Below are 24,207 nucleotides of genomic sequence, written 5' to 3'. Positions count from 1 at the left end.
CTTTTTGAAATTACTCTGCCTCTCTTAAAAGCATGACTAAAGATGTTTTCTAACAATCAGAAAAACTTTGCTCAGAAGCCCTTACAACAGAGGTCCTTTTGGGAAAAAAAGCCTCTTCTTTCATGTTGGATAAAAGGAGAAAGTAGGATCCAAAGTGCAGATAGAGGAAATGTATTTTTTAAAGCTGAAAGAAAGAAGACTTAATGATAAACCATACAACACAAAAGTCACATTGAAAACTACACCAAGACATGAGGAGAGGATCATGGTGATCTGACAAAAGTGGGAGGACACAGAGAAAAACCACCTACTGTGCTAGTGGCCATGCAAAATCTGCAGTGTGCCAGAAATACTCAGATTTCTAAACAATTTGGGGGGAATTCTCTACAGCAACAGACCAGTCCATGCACTGGAAAAAAAGAAAATCTTACTAAGTGTTTTTGTCTTTGTCTTATTTTCAGTAGAAAATGTCTTTTACCCCACATTCACTTGACAAGTCCAGAAAAAAGTCTTGTTTTAAGTTATCTAAAGAAAAAAATGAGGTGTGAATATCAAGTACAAAAAAATCTGCCAATGGAACAAGGGAAATTTAATAGAAAATTTGCTTGAAACTAGAATAATGTCTTAAAGGATAAGTTCGGTTTATACAGCTTTTACATTGTTTATAGAATGAAGTAGAACAAAATACTCACCCAGAAGGGTTTCCTGATCCAAGCAGTGCTTCGGGAGATATTTAGATCCAAAACCGTGCAGCAGACATCCATATAATGGGATCCATTGGGGCATAGACAGCGCCGCTCCTAAAACTGCATTAATTGTCCAAAAACTCGTGTTTTTCACCGATATTCCATCATGATCCGCTCCGGGTTAGTCCTCTGCTGCAGTCTGTGTCACTCCAGACAGCACTGTGTGGCTGTACTAACCCCTGAACTGACAAAGATTTTATTTACATTCGCCCCTCAAAGAAAGGAGGAAGTGGAGTCAGCTCTTCAGAGAGTACTGTGCATGCGTGGATACTTAATACAAGTAACTATTTTCTTGTTCCATTGGCACGTTTGTTTTTACTTGATACAAGCAATTGGATAACTTGAAATAAGATATTTTTTTTGGACTAGTCAGGTGAATGTGGGCCATATTAAGCCAAAAAGACATTTCCTACTGAAATTAGGACAAAATCACTCGATAAGATTTCAGTTTTTTGCAGTGTGACCAGTACATATACATGAAGTACCATCTGTATTCCTACGCAGAAGGACCTTCAAAAAGTTCAGTATGTTCAAAACTCAGCTGCTCATTTACTTACTATCTCCCGCGAACACATCACACCTATTATCTGGCTCCTCCACTGGCTTTCTTTCTGACATCGAATCATCTTCAAGATCCTGCTTACCACCTACAAAGCTCTCAGTAACGTCACTCCCCCATACCTCACAGACCTCCTACAATGTCACTCCCCCAGCCGCCATCTCAACCTCCTGACCCCTATTTCCAGGACCACGTACCACACTGTTGGCGACAGAGCCTTCTCAGCCGCTGCCCCAACCCTCTGGAACTCCCGTCCAGTGAACATCTGAAAACTCAGACTCACTCCTCTCCTCCAAAACTCAACTCAAACCCACTTTTTCAAGACAGCATTCAAGATCTGATATCCATCAATATAATTTTGCTTTCCTCTGTTTTTCCTATATCTGTTATGTACTTATATCTGTTTGTAAAGCGCCTTTGAGTATCTTTAAACAGCGCTTTATAAATCTAATTTTTTATCATTATTTAATATCACCTAGTATACAGTAGGTAGTTTTGAAAAAAGCGTTATCTATACAGACACAGGGCAACAAGGCACACGTGTAGATAACCAAGGCAAGAGGGAAAACACAGAAAGTAAGACTAGACTTAAAACACTAGAAACACTATACTACAAAATGAAACAAGAATCATTGAAAGGTAACTCAAGAACAATACCAAACGGAATCACACAGGGATTGCACAGACACCAGGGTACTGACCAAAGATCAAGGATAAACAACACTAGAGACTTGAAGGAAAGCCAGAAAAAAAATAAAAAAATAAAATACTAAACACATAAGGGCCACAAGAACACAAAGGTAACAAATAATAATATAACAGAAGACATGAATCACTAATATTCTCCACAAGAAAGACAAAAGGATAACTCATGACTAATACATACAGGGGGGAAAAGCAAGACTTGAAAACAAAAGGTAAGATCCACAAAATAAAACGGGAAATCAAAGCCGGATACGACACACAGGAAATACAGAGGAGCAAATCATGATATTTTCTCCTTAGTCACAGTGTTGTTTCCAGCTCCAGAGTTTATTGATCCCTTTTTTTACCATGTCAGAGCACATTAAGGAACTGCTAATAGAAATAAAGATCATTCTGCAGATGCGCCACAGTTACAGTTCTTTGCTAATGAAATATAGATGGCTTTTATTGTGAAAAAGCTGCATGATTCATAGTGTCTTTTTCGCCGCCCATCATGTCAATCTCAATTGAAAATTTAATTTCCAAAAAAGATAAATTTAGTTTAAGCCATTTAAAAAAAAAGGCAGATCATGTTTAATTGATGCTGAGTCATGCTTTCTGCAGCCAGAATTAGATCAACGCTGCCAAGGATAGAAAAGGATCTGGGTTTTTTTTTTTTTTTTGTCTTTTTAAGTCAAACTGTTTCCATTTGTTGAGCTGCAGTGTAACTTGAGTTTTTCTGACAAAGTAGCTGCTAATGGTTTCCTTCTGAGAGGGGTGAAACTAAAACTTTAAACATAAATTAAAACTTCCACAGCTTACAGCAATAAATCTCTCTGAAAAGCGGCACATCCTCTATGACAAACTATAAAAAACAAACCCTTTAAATTCAAGCATTTTTATCAGAAAAACAACATCATAGCGAGTCTGTGGTAGCCAACCTCATGAATATTTCCTCTGATGAAACAAAACTAAATCCTTCTCCTGCCATAAGCAGTAATGTGTTTCTGTACAACTCACTTAATCTTTCACATATTCTGCTCTTGACAGTCACAGCTTCTAGGTGTATATACAGTTCAGAGCAGACTGCAGGCTGGAGAATCATTTTTTAATGTCCATGTCGATCTAATTGTTCTCCGAGAGCAGACAGCCATCGAGGGACTTACAGACACAAATTGAGGTCGTGTCCACCCACTTTCAACAGAGATGCTGCCCAAATAAATGGATCAATAACTCCTCTAATCACTCTCCCACTTTGTCTCTGTCAGGCTGCTGAACTCTTTCTCCTGCATCCAAAATGAGAAATTGCCTCCTCTTTTTGAAAAATGTATCCGTGCAAAGTTTGAACAGGACATCAAATATCATCTTGTAGTTTCAAAGCTCTTTATACCGGGAGTTATTGTTGAAGCGGAACAAAGTTGATGTGTGATCTGTTGAGCTGAAATGAAACAAAACAGTGACGCATGATGTGATCGGCTTTTGAGCACAATGATCAGTTGATCGTGCTAAAAAGTCTCGAGTTCATGCCAAAGCAGTGTGCTGAATCCCAATCAATCGGGGAAACTTGCAATGCAAATGTGGGTCGGCTCTGTTTCAGAGTGCCAGTGCACGCGCTCAACATGTAACGGCGAGGTAAAACAGTTTCGACTGTTTTAATTGGTGGGCCAGCAGCAGAAGCCATTTAATTTTCAGCTGACCAAACAAACAGCAGTGTGGCTCCACGAGTTAAAGGTTAAGGTAGTTTTCCAAGTTGACAAATAATTGCTAGCATGGGCCATTAAATTCACATTTAGATTTCAGCAGGCCAGGATGGCGGTTAAACAGCGTGCAGACACCTCCCATTCAGTCCACCATTACTGTATGCAGCATGGTTATATTACAAACCAAGTCAGTCATGGCTTAATGAGGAAAACATGAAACACCTCCTCAATCATTGAGGTCACATTTAAAGGTACAGTGTGCAGAAATGGGAATACTCATCGTCATCTAGCAGTCAGATTTTAGCTAGAATCACTCCCTTGTTCACCTGCGTCTGTATAAAATGGTTGTGGCCTTTAGGGACCAGAAGCTCCTGTGACACATGGTCAGTATGATATTACATGTGTCACAATTTTACTATCAAAGCATCTGTCATTTTGCACAGCCACACTTTTGTTACTAGTTTGTCCTTTCTGTGCTACAGTAGAAACACCTCCAAGATGGCTACCCCTGTAGGGAGGGGCCTTGTTTGGTCGTTAAAGGGCATATTTTTTTAACAAAGCTGAAAAATTGGGTTTTTATTTGAGGGGATTTCATATCCTGTTTCTACTAAGTCTGTTTCGCACAATACCAATTACTCCACTATTCCTTAAATGGATGGAAATATGTCTTTCATATGGTTGCTTTCGGAGTAGATTTGAAAAATTCTTGTCTGTGGATCAAATCTTGAATTTGAGATCTATTGCTTCTGTGCTTAAAAGAATCTCATGTATAAATACAATTACTGTCTTATTTAAAAACATTAAATAGACGTTATATCCCTTGCATCTAACAAGTGAAAGTTAAAGGGTTAAAAGATGTGAAAGTCCAAGGGTTAAAGAGGAGTATTATGCTTTGCCATGTTTTTTAACATGCATATGAAGTAACAATCCTGGATGTTTATACTAAATACGTATGGCTGGAGCTGATGCCAGTAGTTCAGGCCTCCAGAGGGCTGACCAATGAGAGGAAAGAGGGTTTGCAGAGCTAAAAGCCTTAAAGAGTTGGCAGCTAAAACTAAACATTTCAGGCAGAGGCTGAAGCAAGGGTTTTCTAAAACACCAAGTGAGAAAAATTATATTTTTATGAGCTGCAAATCATTTAAAGATATGACAGGGGTACCAGAGGGACAGAATGAAAATAAAAAACAAACAATCTAACAAAAGAAGATAATGTATCCTCTCTTTAACTCAGCATTTGGCATTAGAACTTTCTGCAATGTAATGATTTTGTGTTGGGATTATGAGCCTATTTAGTCATTTTTATTAGTCATGCACTCTTACTCATATTCACATCATTCCTTCTGCTTACAGAGCAGAAGCAGGTTACAGAATCAGATTAAATCTCCAGCCTTTGCATGTTCCCGAGCATCTTCTGCTTTGGGCAAACATAAATGAGGGAGCTGACCTTTTTATCAGATACGCTCAAGAAATGTGAGTGTGTAAGTTTAAATAAGAAGACATGCTAAATTCAATTAATCATGTGAGAGCCATTACAGCAGGCAACATGCAAGAGATGGTTCGGTGCAGTGTGGGCATGTTAAACTCATCACTTCAAGGCATTACTTTCAGACTTACACCCAGAGGGCAGTGCTGATCACAGGCCTCTGTCTGTCACGCACTGCTCTGTCACACTCCAGCCTGTGTGTGGACTTCTCCACCAGCCTAAAAAGATATCACAGCTTCATGCTGTTTCAAGGTCTGAAAATATTTGATCAATGAAGGAGGGAGGGGGTGCTACTGTTGTGTGATGCATACAACTACGCAAGGCCACGTACAAGAGACTGGAAATATTTATAAACCACAGCCACAATGTTGTGTTTGCATTATTTAACAATACTACAAAAAACAACCAAAAAAAACCCAGAGAAATAAAGAATTCATAAATTCTGAATTTTCCTCTCCACGTTTGAAACCAAGGATAAGGAACTCAGAATTGAAAACAACTGAACTCATTTTTGATCACTGTGATGCAGAATATTTTGGGCTTTGTTTGACAGGTTCATAAAAAATATATAATCTTAAAGAATCATGGTTTTGAGGTAAAAGATACAGCTACAGTTTTTCCACATGTAACCCACATCATGATATTCTCCCCCTTGAACATTTTGAATGCAATATCAATGGCTGGAGAAAAACTGCCAGCTCTTAACTGTTTAACCTGTGAATAACTGGTTTGACAGATGGTTCTGGGCCAAATGTATGCTCTCATGGGTTCATGGTACCATATTTGTCACTAAGTGTGTGAAATTATCAGATGTGGCTTATGCTCGGAAAAGAAGCTTTTTGATAAAAGCAGTTGTTAATTCAGATGCTGGTAAAATATCATCACCTTTGCCAGCCATTGTCACATTCGAAAATCAAAATATATGTTTTTTTTCTCTCTTCTTTACTGTTACGAAGTTTTTTGGTAATGAAAAACTAGTACTTGTAAAAAGTTGGTATCGTTTTATAAATAAGATCGTGGCTTCTCATTCATTCCATGCTGTCGTGGTGAAGGACTTTTCATGCACTCCCTGACTAAATGGAGCAACATAAGGTTTAGTGTCTTGCACGACTGCACAGAGACACATGGAACCCACACTCACTATCACACAACAATTCCCACACAAAGACAAAACCCAGGCGGGCGGCCAAGGTATAATTTCAGCCACCCAAGTTGAATGCAAATCATTTTACATCTTTTTAAAAAAATATACATTTTTGTGTATTAGTGTGTAGTAATTTTGACTGTTTCTGAAAGCTCTCTGCTCCGCCCTGGATTATAATAAACTACAGCCCTTAACACAAATTGTGCAGGTGATCAGAGAGAAAGACTTTTTTAAAGTAATTCATTTATTTATTTTTAATGATGATGAATATTGTCAAAAGATCAGAAGGTACAACTTAACGAAATTCAGCTAATCTTTATGTTCAAGGCACCTTCGTACTTTCAAACATGCAGCCTGATTTGCATCACAAAGAAAAAAGAGACAATAAATAACAGTAATATGTGACATGAGGATAGTTTGATTTTTTTTTTTATTAGAACAAGTAAAATAGAATGACAATAAGATCAGATAATACTATATGATAAAAATAAAGACAACAGCACTAAATGAAAAAAAAATATATAAAAATGATGTTAAAACTGTGGTTTAAAAAGTAAAAGAAAGCTATAGCTAGTAAATATTTTTAAGAGAAAGGCAAAAAAAATACAATACATTTCATTTTTGGAGTGAAAAACTCAAGAACTTATGTGTGTTTGTTCAAAGATGTCAAAATTTGATTGTGTAACTTTTGTGGAGTCAAAGATAATCTTAATTATTTTCCCTTTTTTATCATTTTATTTTTATTTATTGTGTCTAATTTTTCTATCTGATTTTTAATTGTATTTTAATTGTTATCTTGTTTTCTCTGTAAAGCACTTTGAATTGCCTTGCTGGAATCTGCTATACAAATAAACTTGCCTTGCCTTAATATTCAACTGGCTTTAGGTAAACAATAACCTATTTTACTCTATTTTACTGTAGATCTGTTTCTGTTTACACGATTATCATTTGAAAGGGAAATTTAAAGGGTTTAGAAGCTTAGAAATGTCATCCTTTATATATATATATGTGTGTGTGTGTGTGTGTGTGTGTGTGTGTGTGTGTGTGTGTGTGTGTGTGTGTGTGTGTGTATATACACACACACACACTATGTGTGTTTGTGTGTGTAGAGGGAGAGAGAGTAGATTGGTAACAACTTATAATCTTAAGTTTAAATATGGTAGGATACTTTTGATACTTTTGTTGACTTCCCTTTCCCTGTCATCAGCTCCACCAAACACATAAAATTGTCAATTCTGTCAACTTTCTGGGTCACAGTAAATGTATCGATACAGCATAATTAATACAAACACTCGCATAAAGAATCTATGTGTGTCCACTAAGTCTTCAAAAAGGGTCGTTATTTTCTTTTATACGAATAGGAACTATATAAATTTGAATGAGAATATAAAAATGTAGTATGCATGTCTCAAAGAGTGAAAGACTTTTAATATGAACCAGGGTAAACTTACCCGAATGACATGCTTAGCTTTTGACTAAGTTTCTCAGTCAGAGCTTTGAAGAGTGAAAAAACACATAAGTATGGGAAGCTAAACTCAAGAAGCTTGTCTATAAAATCCCTAAATTAATGGTTATATAATCCTGGCTCCAAGTTGGCCTTACTTCACTTTTTCAACTAGTTTTCAGAGTGTTAGTGATGAAAATGAGCAGAAATAAAAGCAAAGAAAACTTTCTCAAGGTTTGAGGGAAGCTATGTTTTATCTGTAGTTTCACTGGAAGAAGCTAGATGAAGCTGTCCTCGCATCTCTGTCTTAAAAAAGATCTTAGTAATACAAAAAATACAAAGATCTAGGTGCACAGGCCTGACATGAATTTCTAAAAAGCTGACAAAAAAATTTAACTCCTAGATTCATTATCATTTGCTGACAGAAGTTTTAACTTTATCTGCATGCCCATAATGAAGGTGATTCTCCAGGTGTGATTTAACAAAGGATTCAGTCCTAATAATTCCATTACTGACTGCATATGGATATCTTTTTTAAACACCTTATCAATGGTTTCCAAAGGCTGGGACTTGTGGGTGTTCAGTGGGGAAATAGATATCCTGTGTGCAAATGATATGGCTGAGTTGGATCTTCCATTATTATAACCATTCAGAGATAAGTGTGCCCGAGAGTGCGGATTTTCATACAGTGTGGGCCTTAAATATGGAGGAAAGCAGTTGGAGGCAAATCAAAGTATTTTAACCTTTGAATTCTGCCATTCCAAAGGTTATTGAACATGTGGTTTTATCTTGCATAATGCATGAAAGGAATATTACTTCAAAATACTATATTTAAGCAGAATTGTCTTTACGTTTTTCAGTATTATCTTAAAACTCTTGTGAAAGTGATTCGAAAAAGGAACTAAAACTGACAAAGACAGACCTTGCACACAGCAGAGATGATTCACTCCCCCCAGCAAAAAATAAGTGATCTATCAGCAAGTTATGGTCCAAAACCTTTCGGAGGTCAGTAACTGTGACACAAAACCTTTTTGGAGGCTTTCAAGCACTGTGACCTGGTCTGCAGTGTCAACTGGCCGAGCGAGATCAAAAAGGATTCAAACAGAGCAATCACAAGCACAAACAGCAACATGAGGAGGGGGTTCAGGTGTGAGTTGAGGAGCGTCTTATAACCCAGTTTTAACCTCGCGGCACATTATTATTCATGGAGGAAAGCAGGTTGGGGAAAATCCCTTCATTTCAAAACCTTGGAGAAATATACAGCTTGTATGAAATATAGAAAACTGCTGTTTTGTAATCAGACACACTGCACATTTTCAAGTTTTAAAGGACATTATTAGTCCAGGTTATTAAACACTGACTGGCTGATGCAGCACACAAAGGTGGAGAAGATCCCCTTGGAGGCATTCATTTATAAAAGCATATTTCTTCTTTTACTTGAATCTCTGAAGGCCCAGCACGGAGGGGTTGACATTTTCATACTCTAAGCTCCTGATATTCTTCATTGGAATGCAGAGCATATTTGACGCTGCGTTTTTAGCATTTATAGAGTCCCAGTATCTCGCAAGAGGCGACTTGTTCCGCCCCACACAACTCCATATCCATTATAGATGGCCGGCTCAGCCAAGCTAGCAGTATACATATGTTTACACTTGTCAAATGTGCCAAGTGGACTCACTGACTGTCCTGAAAAAACAGCTATCCATCTAAACTGGATGGATCCTGAAGACCTTGCTGTAACATTATCTCCCAACTTTATCAATAATACATAGAGGGATAAATGTGCCCAAGTGCATAGAATCACAAACAGGAACAGCAATGTGGCCTCAGAAAGCTGCTCCATGTAAACAAGATAACACATTTTCATTTAGAAATATTCAGCTTTATTCACAGACAGGGCATTCATTAAATGTAATCATCTAACTACTATCCTTTGATTCTGAAGGGATATGGGCCCACATCCTGGTTCTGAACTCAATGGATGAATAGTGAGATAACACATGCAAGGGCACAACTATAGCCCTGTTGCCACCAAGCAGTCCGGTTTAATTACACTTTGGTTAAGCCTGATCCTGTTTGCGTTTCCACAGCCAACCGTTCCCCCTCGTGGTATAAGCCGGAGGCCAATAGCCGCCTCAGTTAAGTAATAGTGTGACGCCATAGCAGCAAGACACAGTGTACCTAGCTATTAAACTTAACAAAGAAAAAAAATGCAACACAGTAAACAAAGAGCAACTATGGGAGACATCCAGCAATTTGCCATCTTTGAAATTGGCATGTGGCTCTTTGATACAAATTGCAATCAAGTTTAGTTTTAGAGAAGACTGTGTGCTGCAAGGAGAAATACAGTAGCTGTCACATGATAAGTGACAATTCTTTTGACCAATTAATGGACTGCAGTGTTGTAGCTCCACCTTCCGAGACTGGATCAGTTTAGTCTGGCACCCCTTCGGAAAGGTCCCAACCGCTCGTCTCGGTTATTTGGGTATCTGTCCCAGGATTAGTCAGTGGAGATGCCATAAAATGCGTGCCATGCCGAGACGAACCAGACTGAACTGCTTGGTGGAAACAAGGCTTATGACCTCTAATTTGTTTGCTGTGAAGGACACAAAGTGTTACTTTCCCTTTTTCCTCAAAATGTTGAATGAGAAGCTCCTGGGTCCAAAAAGTCATTATTCTCAGAAAGAATATGGTTCATGGGTGCAGTGAAACAGAATTTAAGATAGCCGTGAAAGAACATGAAAGTTGTCCCCCAGTTAAACTCTGCTTTGGTGCGAGCACTCCCTTTGAATGTGTAGTTCGTGACCATGTTGGCCAGTGAGGTGTTATGGGTTTTTCACTTTTAAGTACGCAGCCCCAAATGCGATTAATAGTTGATGTTTTGAAGCTGGTGGTTCACAGTATTTGTTTTAAGGAGCTGGGGAGGTTTTTCTACTTCTAAGACATCCAGTGAGACTTTGTAGTAACCTCTAAGAAGTTTTTTTTTTCCCTTTTTTTTTATCTCAAGTGCTGTGTTATTTATTCAACAAGCTGGAATATGTCCTCATGTATTTGTGAGGAAGCGAGCAAGTCTGGAACAAGAGAGACAGTGCAAATGTTATGATTTATTTATCTGAATTTAAATGTCCTCGAGAAACAAACTACTTTTATGCATTGGTACAAATTTAACTGTTGACAGGTTAAATGAATGAAGCTTTTTAAGCCTCCTTCAAACTGAAATCAGAATCAGAAAATGAACACCCAAACATGGAAAACTCAGTAGCCCAGGGTCCCAAAATGTATGATTTCTTACCACCATGACTGATAAAATATAAGAAATGGGTTAAGAATTGCCTGCATAATGTTCAGATGGGGCATTTTTTCCACAGACATCCATTGTTTAGTGTGTTTCTGTGAACTGAGTTGGCACACAATGTGCAGGACTTTGTGGCTGTGGTTAATTTCCTCATTAGGTCAAGTTTAGGTAACATAGACACTTCAGTAAAGGTCAGAGAGACATTCTTATTTGCTTTGTAAGTAAGGAAATAAACACATTGTCTCAAAGTTCAAGTGGCACTCGTCTTTCTCTCTGCAACACTAGCAGGCAGAAAGAATGCTAATTAAATACTTTATGTCGATGCCTTGACTCAGTATTTTGTCACTCGGCAGAAACTTTATGTTCGGCAACATCAGTTCTTTATTATGCTCATCTAAAATTTATCAAAGCTGCAGTCTGTTTCCCTTAAAATAAATCTGCCTTAGCAAATATGTAACACACACACATAATTTGTGGGAATCATCGTCTGATGGGGAGACAAAAGAGAATCATTTATCTCTGTCCAGCACTGAAGAGGCAAGGGGGAGCAAACATTGTATTAAAGTGAATAGATAACATTAGTGTAAGCTGTAAACAGTGTCTCAGTTGAATCCAGTTTTTTAAATTGTTCTGCATCACTTTATAAGGGCAAAGCTAGCAAAGACTTACAGCTAACAGCAGCAAACTAGCATGCTCACAATGACAAAGCTAATATTTCAATCAAGGCTCTGTCCCCTATAGGTAAAAGTTTGATTTTAACTAACTGAAAATCTGTTTAGAGGAACATAATACTGACCAAATCATCATTTTCATGTGCCTTTACTAATATAGAGATGTACTTAAGATGTAGCAAAAAATATATCTTGGAGTGACTCAGCATAATACATTGTTTGTATTATTACATTGAAAACTGAAAGTATGAATTACTTTAAACCAAAAATTCAACCAAATGGTTTCCACAGCTTATTTATTTATTTATTTATTTATCTATTTATTGTATCTGCTGCTGACTGCTACCAGAGTGCAGATTCAAACCCATGCTCTGATGTGACAGTCCTGCTCTGTGTTGCCAATTCCTCAGCAAGGAAAGTAGCTAGCAGCTAAGGCAATTCAGCAAGATTCAAATGATTTATAGAAAAAAAGCTATTTCCTATTTCCTATCATGTCAATACCAAGCAGTTAATATGATGACTATTATTCCCAATTCAGCAGAGCTTAATGTGTTGGCATGCTAGTCTTTGCTACTTAACTCAAAATTCTCCGCAATTTCTCCCTCTTTTATGGAAGATAAGACAGCCTTTTGCTTTAGTTTACTTCAAGACACAGGTCACAAACAGGACAGAAGTTAGGAAAGGCAGAGAGGACTCAGAAACTGATAAATCAATATGCTATATTAAAACACTTTGTCACTGCTGAACTTGCCAATAACCACTGAATGTCCCCTCCTGACAAAGTGCAGGTGATTAATTGGCTATAAGAAGCCCGCCCCGACCTGAGCACCTTGTTGGATTTATCCTTTAAAGTATTATTACAAGCTGCTTAGTTAATTTAAAATGCAAAGTAAGACAAGACGATAGGACAAGCCATATAAATACATTTTGGGATCCAGCTCCAGAGAAATAAAAGCCTGTTGAGGAAATCAGATTAGCTTCCCGTTTCCTTCCTTTGACATATTGAAGATGATCTTATCAAACCTCTCTCCTCCCGTGTTTGCTCCCTGCATCCTGACTCTTGTCTTGACAGACAACTGGTGCTACAGTTGCCAATAAATCCTAGAACAAAAACCCAAATTACAGATGCCTGGGCATTTAACAGTCTGAAGAGAATTGGGCTGTTTCCACGCTAGGGAAGGAAATAAAGGGCACTTGTTTTTTAACCTGTTTTGTCGGTAACTGCTGCACCACCACCTCCACAACCTGTCAAACTGACAGCTCCAGCAGCGCTTGGGCACAACTCTGACATTATTTGCAGATGGTAAATAAGGAAAAAATATCTGGCTAGCTAGTGTGATTCATTGTAAGTCCCTGCTCTTGTTTACAGAAAAAGTTGTCACAATCATTTAGCAAATTACACCCATGCTCCAGGCTCATTATAATGTTTTTTTTCCTCCCTTTACACTAGGAGAAGGGATAACGCTACAATAATAGTCTTTTTTCTGCCCCAACCCTTGAAATCTGTCATTTATATCTATAAAGTGATTGTATATATTGTATATTTTTAGCATTGAATTGAATTTACAAAACCAGAAAGTGCAAAGACTGCTCAGTTTCTCTCCCATAACTCTGCTTAGAGGCTTGTATGCTAACAGATATGCTAATACTTGTCTTACTAAGCTCTTGTAATCTTCAAGCTTGAATTTGTGAACAGAGAGGACCGTGTCTTTCCTACATATTGTAAATACTGACGGAATAATATAGCTGCTTGGAAAAAAAGATCCCTCTTGAGTTTTTTCAAGTGATTGCTGAGAGTCTAAAGCAGAAAACTATTGAGTAGATGTGCAGGTGCACAAAATAAAACCAACTGATTACAGAACAGTATGGGATTAAAGTAAGATTCATATGTATACCCCCTCCTCTTTAATGCATTTTCTGGGAGACTGTAGACCATATGCTTATGTGGCAGTCAGTGAACTGTGAAATCACTGAGTTTTCATGAGGCTCATTTGCATTCCCAGGTTAAAGCTCAATGGGGCAGGAGAGGTAGTTGTAAAACCTTCATTTACTATATCAGACCTGTCTTTCCTTATTACCGCTTCACAGAATGATCACAGTGTCGCTATTACTGAAGTGATGGTGAATGCTAATGGCATGAGACGGGCAGACAGCAGTACAACCTTGTGCCGTTTTTTAAAGAATCACAGAGTGAGCTACACCCATATGACTCCATATCTTGAGCTGTTTGCATTTTTGCAGCTTGTTTACGAGCTAACCAGGCTTGATTTGAATGTCAAGTAAATCCATATCACAGCAAAGCAGGTAACCAAAGCTGTGGGGGTCTTACACTTACTTACGTTCATGTTTACTCAAAGCCACATGTCAACTCTTCACTTACCTTAGCCCTGTTAGCATGTAACACGAACCTGTCAGACCCCAGAAATTTTCCAGAAACTGCCCCGTGTCGTCTGTTGATGGTTCTACAATCTGTACAGTGTGTTACAGACCTGCCTGTGGAAGAATTGCACACCTAATTAGTGGAACCACAGTGCAGAACCGTCCTGTGGGAATTATGGAAATGTGAAATATAATCCTTGTGTGGCAAAATATAGCTTCTCTATATGAAACCACTGAATTATTCTAAACTGGTAGGGTGTAAAAGTTTTATCCCACAATAGGTTGTATAGGTTGTAGTAATAGTTGATTGGTCTTTGGGGTTTGGATTGTTTGTTTGAGACAAATTTTAATGACCTCTATTTTGGCCCTTGAAAATTCTTAATGTTAAAGATTTGGCTTAAAAATGCCACATCACATATAAACAAACAACAAAAGGCTAGGGACCCACATGAAGACATTTCAACTTTAATTCATTGTAAATTCCGTCAGAGACCACATACATTAGAGACACATTAAACAGCCATGAAATCTCGCAGTAGCTCACATGGCTTTGAAGGATAAACCAATTTGATTTTGTTAATCAGCTGTCTTGGCTTGTGTTACCTTAAAAAAGACAGAAATGAGGAAAGGACTCTGGGTAAATAAGGCCAAAATCTTGTCTTTTTGTTCCATATTCCACTTGTTTTTGCTACGGTTTTGTTAACATTTGCTGCCACGCTCGTGAGCTGTAAAAGATCCATTTGGTAATGCTTCCCAGTCTGCTCTTCTCATTGGTAATTCCATTGGAGGCCGTTCGACCAGGAATTGTAACATGGAGTGGCAAATCAGGCCCAGATCTGACTTAGAAATGTCTAGTGTTCAAGCACCAATAGGATATCATAACTCATCTGTTCCAAATACAACCAGCTTCTTCTTTTTTCAGCTCTAGCAGCCTGAAAAGAAGTTATTCATGTTGTGTTTTTCACTGTTTCAGAGCAACAAAGAAAAGTTTGTTTCAGGTTAAATCTCCCAAACATATATTTAAGGGTAGATAGATAGGTATCATGTTGAGTCCATGCATTGGCTCCCATGACAAATCCCAGTGCCTCTATTATCCACAGTGCAAGGCTGAGTGTGATTTATTAGTTGCATCTAATGTAGCTTTAAATTGCTGGCCTCAGGCTGACACAAGGAGCTAAAAACAGGCTCTTGATGTAGAAACTTCATTTAAAAAAACTCCATATATATATATATATATATATATATGTATATATATATATATATATATATATATATATATATATATATATATATATGTGTGTGTGTGTGTGTGTGTGTGTGTGTGTGTGTGTGTGTGTGTGTGTGTGTGTGTGTGTGTGTGTAAACAGAGCCATCTCCATGACAACTGCATATTGCCAACGAAGAACAAGAATCAGTGATGTGGTTTCAAGCTGCAGAAACTTTCATCCGCACAGTGGATTAACTTTCTATCTCTCTCTGGAATAAAGCCCTCAAATGGCACGAGAAGACATATTGCCACACTTTATACACCGATGATGCCTTTTATTTTGTGATCTAAAAATATCAACACGCTCAAAGGCATCATTAACTTTATCATTCATATTGGCTCCCTGCAAACTGAGATTTAATGATTTATTAGTTGCCAGTTGCTTTGGATTCATAACAAAGCACAAAGTTTGATGTTAAGTTAGCTGTGACCTACAACAAGGTTTAACAAGACTTTGGCTCATTGTATCTCTAAAACGAGCCCAATCTTTACTCTGACTATTCTGACTCAAGTAAAGCCAGAAAGATTTCAAAGACAGTTCACAGGATAGTGTGTTAAAAACAAAACTGTTTTGGCACATGTAGAAGTGGCTTTAGTTTGATCCTTGAAGGCAGTACTCTATTATTTCCTTCAGAAGGATTATCCAATTGAATGATTTGTCACCCAACGTAAGATGAATCTGCACTGTTTGAACAGCTTTTATCCACCATGACAGCATGGATGGCAGAGACAGTACTGGTCTGTTGGTCCACTGATTGGTGCAGACTAAAAAAAAAATGAAGTTATGGCTAAACCCAAATTAGAATTTCATTGTATTTTTTAACCAATATGTCTGTTTTTCAGAGACTAGTGATTAAATTACTAAGAAGTCTTGTATCTGTGTTTGTGGTCCTCATAGGATCACGCGTTATCCTAATGATCTTGTGTCACCTACTGCAGCACCAGAGATCAGTATTCATTTATCTTATTCTAGTTACAACTAAATATATAAAAGTGAATGAATAAATGCACCCTAACATTGGTGTATTTGCTGATACCTGAGCTCATGAGGCTGATAAGAAAAAAAAGTAGTCTGCAGACAGTGCAGGCAGCCTCGTAAGGGTAACTGTCGTTGACAATTTCAGCATTTCCTGAAAAGATAACACACATCATTTCTTAACACTGTAACCAGCATGTTTTCAGTAGATATTATGCAATGATGTCAACAAGAGCAGTTTGACATAAAAATGGCAATTATGTTATGAACTCTAAAGGATAACCCAAAATGTATTTCTATTTCATGAATGGATAACAATCTATCCAAAGCATGTTACTGGTACAGATAGCCTTATGTTTTAGGTAAAGTATAATAGATGTTGTTATAATTACATTGTTTTATACTATAAAAATGAATATGGTGAAATGCGTATATATTGAATTCAAATATAAAATGCTAGTGTTTATTTATTCATTAAAAACACTGATCATTTAAAAATCTGTGAATATGTTTAATAAAATCTTCAAATGTTTTTAAAGTTAAAGAGAACAGTTTTGATCATTGTAATGAAGTATTGTTTTTCTTATGCTTTACAGCCACAAAATACTGCTTATAAATTCCTATCAATGTGTTCAGAATGTGTGTAATGTTTAAAAAGTTCATACGGTGTTGTTACTCTACCTAAGGTGCCCAAAGACACGCTACGGCATATTTTAAGTATTATTGAGACATTCTTTCAATGAAGAATCACAGAAATACTACTATTCTATGATACATTGAATGAGTTTTCTGAATGTGTTAGTAAGGCTTTATAAATGTGCCCATGATGCACTATAAGTGGTGGGTTCACAGAAAGTATAAAACTTTGTCAACATAGCAACCAAACCAAACATGGCCCCTGAAGGTCGCATGATTCTAGTGGTAGGCGAGGAGAGTTTCTACACACAACTATTTTCAAGGTCTGGAGTAAATGCAATAGCTCTGAGTTCTGAATGGGAAGACAGTGCAAGGCTCTTCATGGTTGAATCATATAATTCGTACTACTTACAACAGTTAAAAGAGATCATGCTGCTCTTGCTTATGTTTCGACAAGATATCAACAAAACTGAGAAAATTTGTTGTCTTTTTATGAAGTAATGCTAAAAAATGCTTTATCTGATTCCAAATACAAATAAATCTAAGTGTTGAATAATTAACACAAATAATTAGCGTGAGGATTTCAGCTGGGGGTTTTTTCATTCTTATTTTAGATGTGTTAGATATGAACTTTAGCTTAGATTGCCTCCGTTTTCTAACATAAATTAGATAAATGATTAGTTTATTCATGAAAAAACAACAACTGTTGGATTAAAAGATCATGTTGATTTGAAATAAAGTTGACATGCTTCAGAGAATTCAAATCCAAGGGAAATAGAGCATTTGTATTTAAGGGTATGATAGTTAATTAAGCAAAATCTATTTGCATGCAACTTAACTCTTGTTTCTGTGATTGGATGAGTTCTCATTGGAGAGCTTGTGAGCCTTAAGCTAACACATTACATCCCAGCACACCAGCTTCCTCTAATGGAGTCTGGCTATAATACAACAAGCCTTGATTATTACAGAGAACTGTAATTTTAATTCTAACCAGCTCTTTTATTTACAGCCCTTTCCCTGGTTACTTTGCCCTCTAGCAGCACACAATTCACACATATTGATTGTCTAGAAGACATACAAACATTCCCAATTCATCTTTTCCTGACCTCTGGAGCCAAAGGTTTTAGAGAAGCTAATAGAAAGGTAATTATTCAATCACGCTGCTTGTTGGAGCTATTTTCCCATAAGGTTGTTTTTTTCAATTATTTTGTTTCATTTTAAGTAAAGAGCCTGTTTGGTTTGAGACATGCTGGAGGGAGAGGAGCATTCATTAGCGTCTGAGGGTGTTTAAGATTAGCGTACATGGACAAGTCATCTGCTTGTCTTTGAGAAAAAAGCTCAGCGAGATTGATTCTTAGCTACTCTTTTTTCCATTTCCAACATATGGACTCAAATAATCTAACATGTTGTTCAGAGTTTAAAATCTATCTGCACCACACAACAAAACAGAAATTCATCGATTTTAGAGTAAATGTAACTTAAGTAAAAGCAAGCACCATAAACTAACAGACACTAAATGAAAATACTTTTTCACTGGAGCTGTTCACAGTCTCAGCTACATGTGTTATTTTTACCACTGAACATTAATGTAACGTGACTTAGCTATGCACCCAGTGCAAAGTAGACCTTTGGGAGTCTTTATGTATGCTAGGCCTTTAACGGATGACAAGTGATTGATCGAGTGAGCGGTCGCTAACATGCTGCCAGTTGCCAGGCATTTCTATGATAACACAGGACCCTGTTGTAACAATCTTAGCAAAGCTAATTAGAGCATATCTGACCATACTTCACAAGACAAGCAGCACAGAGTCTGATGAGGTGCGGAGAGGTTGGATTACATCTCTTGATTATAACATGAATCAAAGTGATCAGAGTGTCTGCTCTCATCTCAAGAGTCAGATGCCCCAGTAGACAAGCGCGGTGCTTTTTACAGTTACAGTTATAGTCCATCATTACAGTACATGATGGATGCAGCCTTCCTGCTTGACTAACCTGAGTCCAAACCGGCATGGAAGATTTTTCTTTTTCTATAGCACAGACGCAATCTGTTTCATTGAGGTAGTGTTGCACCACGTTTGTGTAACTCTACACCTTTTATTTTCTTATTGTATTTATTTCTTCTTTATTTTTGGGGCTTTTTCTGTCTTTACTCAGAGAAGACAGGACAGTCGACAGATCAGGAAACAGGATGAGAGGGGAGAGTAGCATGCAGGAAATAGGCCACAGGTTGGGCTGAAACCTGGGCCACCCAGTCAAGGTCTGGCCACCCTGATGTGCAGCCTTATCTTCTAGGCCATACTGGCCCCACAACCACACTTCATTTTTAAGACCAAAACACCCATGGGGCCAACAGGGTGCACGTTCACTTTATATCTACACAGATATGGCACTGGGTGCAAAAGTTCAGGATGAATAATAAAAATACATGTGCTGCATGCCAAGATGCAAAACACCAGCTGTACAATAATGCCGGAAGTATGCAGCAGCATGTTTTCACATGTTCTTGTGTGCGAAACCAAATTTACATGAATGCATATATAGCAGGGTTTATTCCCATTATTATTCAGATAAGCTCTAAAAAAAGTTGTGTTGTCTCTTATTTAGGCTTTAGTAATGAAATGTGGATACTGGTCAAAATGGTAAGTGGTGCCATTTATCTCTAAAGTGAGTGTACTCTCGTGACTGACTCATGAATCACAGCTACAGTGCCAGAGGGGTGGCAGATGGAGTGACACGATGAACAAAGTTGCACAAAAATAGGACCAGTTAAGGAACAACTGAAATGGTGATGTGCTATTCTTTTTTTCAGGAAACAGTTGAATGAATGCACCTGAGACAGTAAAAAAATGAAAATGAAGAAGAATTGAATCTATGTCTGTTAACGGACCCTTCATTTATCCAATGCATCACTGGTTATTATTGGCTTTATGCTCTTATAACACTGGTACAATAAGAGATGTATTCACACTTGATCTTTTTTTCATTTAAATCTGCCAAATCATTGAAAAGGGAATGCATTATTTTTTTAATAATAATTACCAAATACATTTCTTTTTTTGTAAATACAAGTTTGAATTTAAAAAAAATGTCTTTCTCAAAAAATAAGTCTTGGAAATCAGGGGGGCTCTTCTCTTGTAATCATGGTTGTGGTATATTCAGCTCATTACTCTCAGGACAGGTCTAGTCATATTTTCTTTTTGTTGTATCATGTGCCCCCTTTTCATCATCTCAAAACTGTGTGTTTCTTATTTAGTGTACACCTGCAGTGCAGTTTTTTATTTTTTACTCTTTAATCCATTCTTTTAAATTTTCAGATACTCAAAAATGCAAGGGAGAAACATTTCAGTGTACCTGTACAAATCCTAAAAGACATTTGTTCTATTCTACACATGCACTGCTACAAAATGTAATTACGTTTCTACCACAGCGACACATTCTCTGAAAACCCACAAGAATATATAGCTCTATGATTGATACCTTGCCATATCGCCTCTATACGATCCCACAAGTGAGTCGAGTCATTAATCAAAGTGCTGACATGACAAGTAAATGAGTGTAAAGCCGTGAGGGAAAGAGGAATGGTGTGATGGCGTTTAGTTTCCAGGATCTGCTGAGGATGAGTTTGACCTCTCAGTTATGACAGCAATCAGGCTACTCTACACCTCAGAGCGGGCTCGCCGTTTCCTGGGCGAGTGGCTCTGTCAGTCTGTGCTGAGTCATGATGACATTGAGAGTGTCCTTTAATAAGCCTGTTACAGCTGCTTTATTGTCTGTCTTCATCTCCGGCTCCTGCGATAGCAGCAGCTCTGAAAAGGAACTGAGAAATTAAACTCCAACCAAAACCTTTACTCCAGTCTGGTAATTGAAAAATAATTAAAGTCTGTAATAAATACACAAAACCCCCCCTCACGTAGCTACTGTGGAATTAATTTCCCATACTGCTGCGGTCTGTTAAACACTGGGTTCCTGCTTATCGGCTGGCGAGCTCAGGAATTGTCATCCTTCCTGTCGATATCTGGAGGATGGAGCGCAGAGCCAGGTGACGGCATCCAATACGAATGCATTCACTCGAATCTATAATTGATCGAAAGCTCTGAGGCTTGTTTTTGTCTCCCAAGATGGTCAGCCGGATCTGATGTAGTGACATGCCTCAAGGTTTCTTGCCTCTGCTGCTCCTGCAGAGCTCATATCTTAAAAGGAACCAAAATCCCTCTTTTGAGGCCTGTGGAAAGATAATCCTGACATTGTCCTCTAAATGTGAAAATTATAATCTTCTGTGCTTTGACAAAAACTATGGGAGCGACAATTCTTTTAAATCCCAATCTTTCAATAAATCAATGTCGCCCTCGTCTGCTTTTCCTGACATCGCTGTAGGCGGAGTTCTTCCAAGGAAATCTCCAAGAAAATCACAAAAGGGAAAAGAGCTGGCATCAGATATCTCATTTTCACTGTCTAATGAAATAATAATCCCCTGCTCCTGCTTTCCTCTCTGCAGTTTAGCTGTTTCATATGGACGGATGGCGCTTTCACTGTGGTTACATTTAAGACTTCTGGAAATCAAAGTCTTAGGGACACATTAATGCCAGTGTTTTTCATCCTCAATCAGAATACGTTGATCTTAAAAAAAAAAAGCTTTCATTATTCCTCCTCTTTTCTTTTCTCTGTCATCAATCTGTTGGATTGACAGACGAATATAACAGCAGGAGGTAAAATGGAGAGTCTCAGCTGCCCCTGTTGTCATACAGGAGTATTTTAAGTAACAAACCTGGCAGCACAGGAGGATGAGAGTTTCCCTAACAACTGTCTTTGTCACGTCCAGATATAGGAAGGAATCACCGTGATGGATAATGACTGGACGAGTATGTCCTTCGGCTAAAGGGTGCTGTGGACTGAGGAGTTCTCTGTCTTCTGCTTCGGATGAGACCCTGCAGAGACAAAGAAAGAAGGAACAGAGAGGTGACGTCCTATGGCTGTGAGAGGAAAATGGAGCAGAGGAGTGGAGTGTTTGATACAGTGGAGGGGAGCCATGTTGGAGATTAAGTGAGACTGTCTTGTCCTGGACCGACACTGGACTTATCACACTAGGCCAGGGGATGATTTGATGCTTGGAGAGGATGATAAAAACTGAAAAATCGCTTGTTGGAGCATTGTTGACGGCTGAAGGACTTCTTGTTGGAAACAAATTTACAAGTTTCTGCACCTCCCAGTGGTTGCTCAGTGTCACATTTCAGTCACACCTCTCACTGTCACCGCGGCTGTCAGAGTGGGCTGCGGCGCCGCCAAACATTTGAGTTGGAGCGGTTAATATGCATGGCATGATAGACTGTGAAATGACAGACTCGAAGCCCATGACATCGACACTCTTACTCTGCTTTCCTCCTTCGTTCCTTAAACTCTGACATGACAGCACAGAGTACATCCTGAGATGAATTGAGAGAGATCGGTATGACGTATCAAAAAGCAAAAGCTTGCGTCATAAATAGTTCATTGGCTCGTTGAATAGCTGCAGGTGACAAGCGTTTCAGCCGCTCTCTTGAATACAAATTGATGTACAGTAGAGCTGGAAGACGGACCTGAGTGCAGAGTTCTGTTTTTTAATGCATGAAAGCTCTCTGCAGACAAATGCGAGCGATATGGTAATCTCTCTTGGATTGCGTGCTGCTGTGCTGCAGGCAGAGCTGCGACATGTCATGTAACTTGTTTTGAATTCTCAGGACAAGTGAGAAACTGAAGGCCCGTGCCCTTGACAGTCACCTCTCACTGTTTGAGAAAAGAGCACCAAGCGAAAGACAAACCTTGCGGTAAAAATAGCCTCCGGAGCGACTTGCACAGCATTGTCTTCATCCATCTTCATCAGATGTGTGCACATAACAACAATCCTCTCATGCTAAAGCCTGCAGTCATTATTTGGATGCATTAATCACCAAATCTCTCTCGGTCACAAAATCTCATCATGAGGAGAAGATTCTTTGTTTTGCACAGATGAATTCCAAAGATGTGTCAAAATATGATAAATATTTCATTACGCTCCCCTTTGCACTTTGTTCTCTCTTAGCTACGATGATGCAGTGAAATATTAATGGCAGGACACACATTCATAGCTACAACGTCTCTAACTGTATTTCTGCTGCCTCCCCCTGCTGCTTATGCTTCTTTCCTGTTGTTTCGTAATCAGATCAGCGTTCATATCGCACCCAAAGCTGCCAAGTGGAAAAAAGAGCAAGCTCAGTCGATGAGGTTATGAATGTACAACTGCTTCTCTAGTGTGTTGAGAAATGTTGCCTCCAAAGTAGATAATAAACAACCTAAAATGTGTTAAAGCAACATAACTTCTGGTTTGTGTTTTCCTCTCCAACAAGTTCTGATTCTAACATGTTTCTCGCCTCTTAGGTGGTGTTTTTCCTGTGACGCCAGCGGGAGTCACCTGCTTCTGCTCTGACTGTCAGACCGCCGACTGATGGGGATGCTGATGTGAAATCTGCAATGGAGAACTGGGCTTGATATCTTGTGAGTTTGTCGAGTTTTTCCAAGTCAGTGCGTATTGACTACGAGCAGTCGCAGCCCCGCCTTCAGCTGGAGGAGCTCTAACTACATGGAAAATGTTGTGTTAGCAGAGTTGCATCAGCAGGTTGAAGATGCAGCACTGTGCTGATCACCGGTGGGAATTTATTGCATTAATGACGGAGCAAATACAGGTGCTGAGCAGAACTGGGTCAAATTAGCAGATGTTAATTTTTTTTTTTCTGTTGGATTATTTCTGCAGAGATTAAACAGCCATATGGGTGGAGTTTGTTTAATCCACTTTCACGCTCAGGTATGTTTTTGCAGATGAGGATTCTGACTCAGGTTTCTGGTGGCTCTCAGTGTGCTCACACAGAGTGCAAAGAACATCACATACTGTGCATCTAAACAAAGAGTAGAGCTAAACAGAGTCTGTGTCTGCAGGGTTCAAATAGTGCAGGAGTGTGTGGGAGTGTGCTGACTTCACACTGTATGGCTAATGTAGTAAAAACTCTATGTGCATACATACTGTAAGATGGCTTCTGTACACTTTGTTCAATCTGTTAAGATTCATCTTTGACAGTAGTGAATAATATGCCGAGGTCATTACATGTCATTTAAATTACATAGCGTACACACAACATCATCCACATTATGTACAGTCCAGTCCAATCCAATAAATCAGTCTGTTTTAGGGCCCATTTATGCTCAGTGTTAAATAT

General features: G+C 38.4%; 1 protein-coding gene across 2 annotated transcripts in view; it reads left to right on the top strand.

Annotated features, from left to right (window-relative positions):
* The window catches only part of lrfn1 (leucine rich repeat and fibronectin type III domain containing 1), a 238,109-nt gene that overhangs the window by 181,640 nt on the left and 32,262 nt on the right, over positions 1-24,207 (top strand). For both annotated transcript variants that reach the window (XM_074680206.1, XM_074680205.1), the window contains one exon: positions 23,375-23,491. The gene's annotated coding sequence lies outside the window, so the exon portion shown is untranslated. The remainder of the gene's footprint in view (positions 1-23,374; positions 23,492-24,207) is intronic.

This window comes from Halichoeres trimaculatus, unplaced genomic scaffold, assembly GCF_033239565.1.
Source record: "Halichoeres trimaculatus isolate MK-OKI-2021-1 unplaced genomic scaffold, fHalTri1.1 fHalTri1_scaffold_9, whole genome shotgun sequence".
NCBI lineage: Eukaryota > Metazoa > Chordata > Actinopteri > Labriformes > Labridae > Halichoeres > Halichoeres trimaculatus.
Note: the sequence above shows the minus strand (reverse complement) of the source record. Positions and strands in the feature narration are given on the sequence as shown.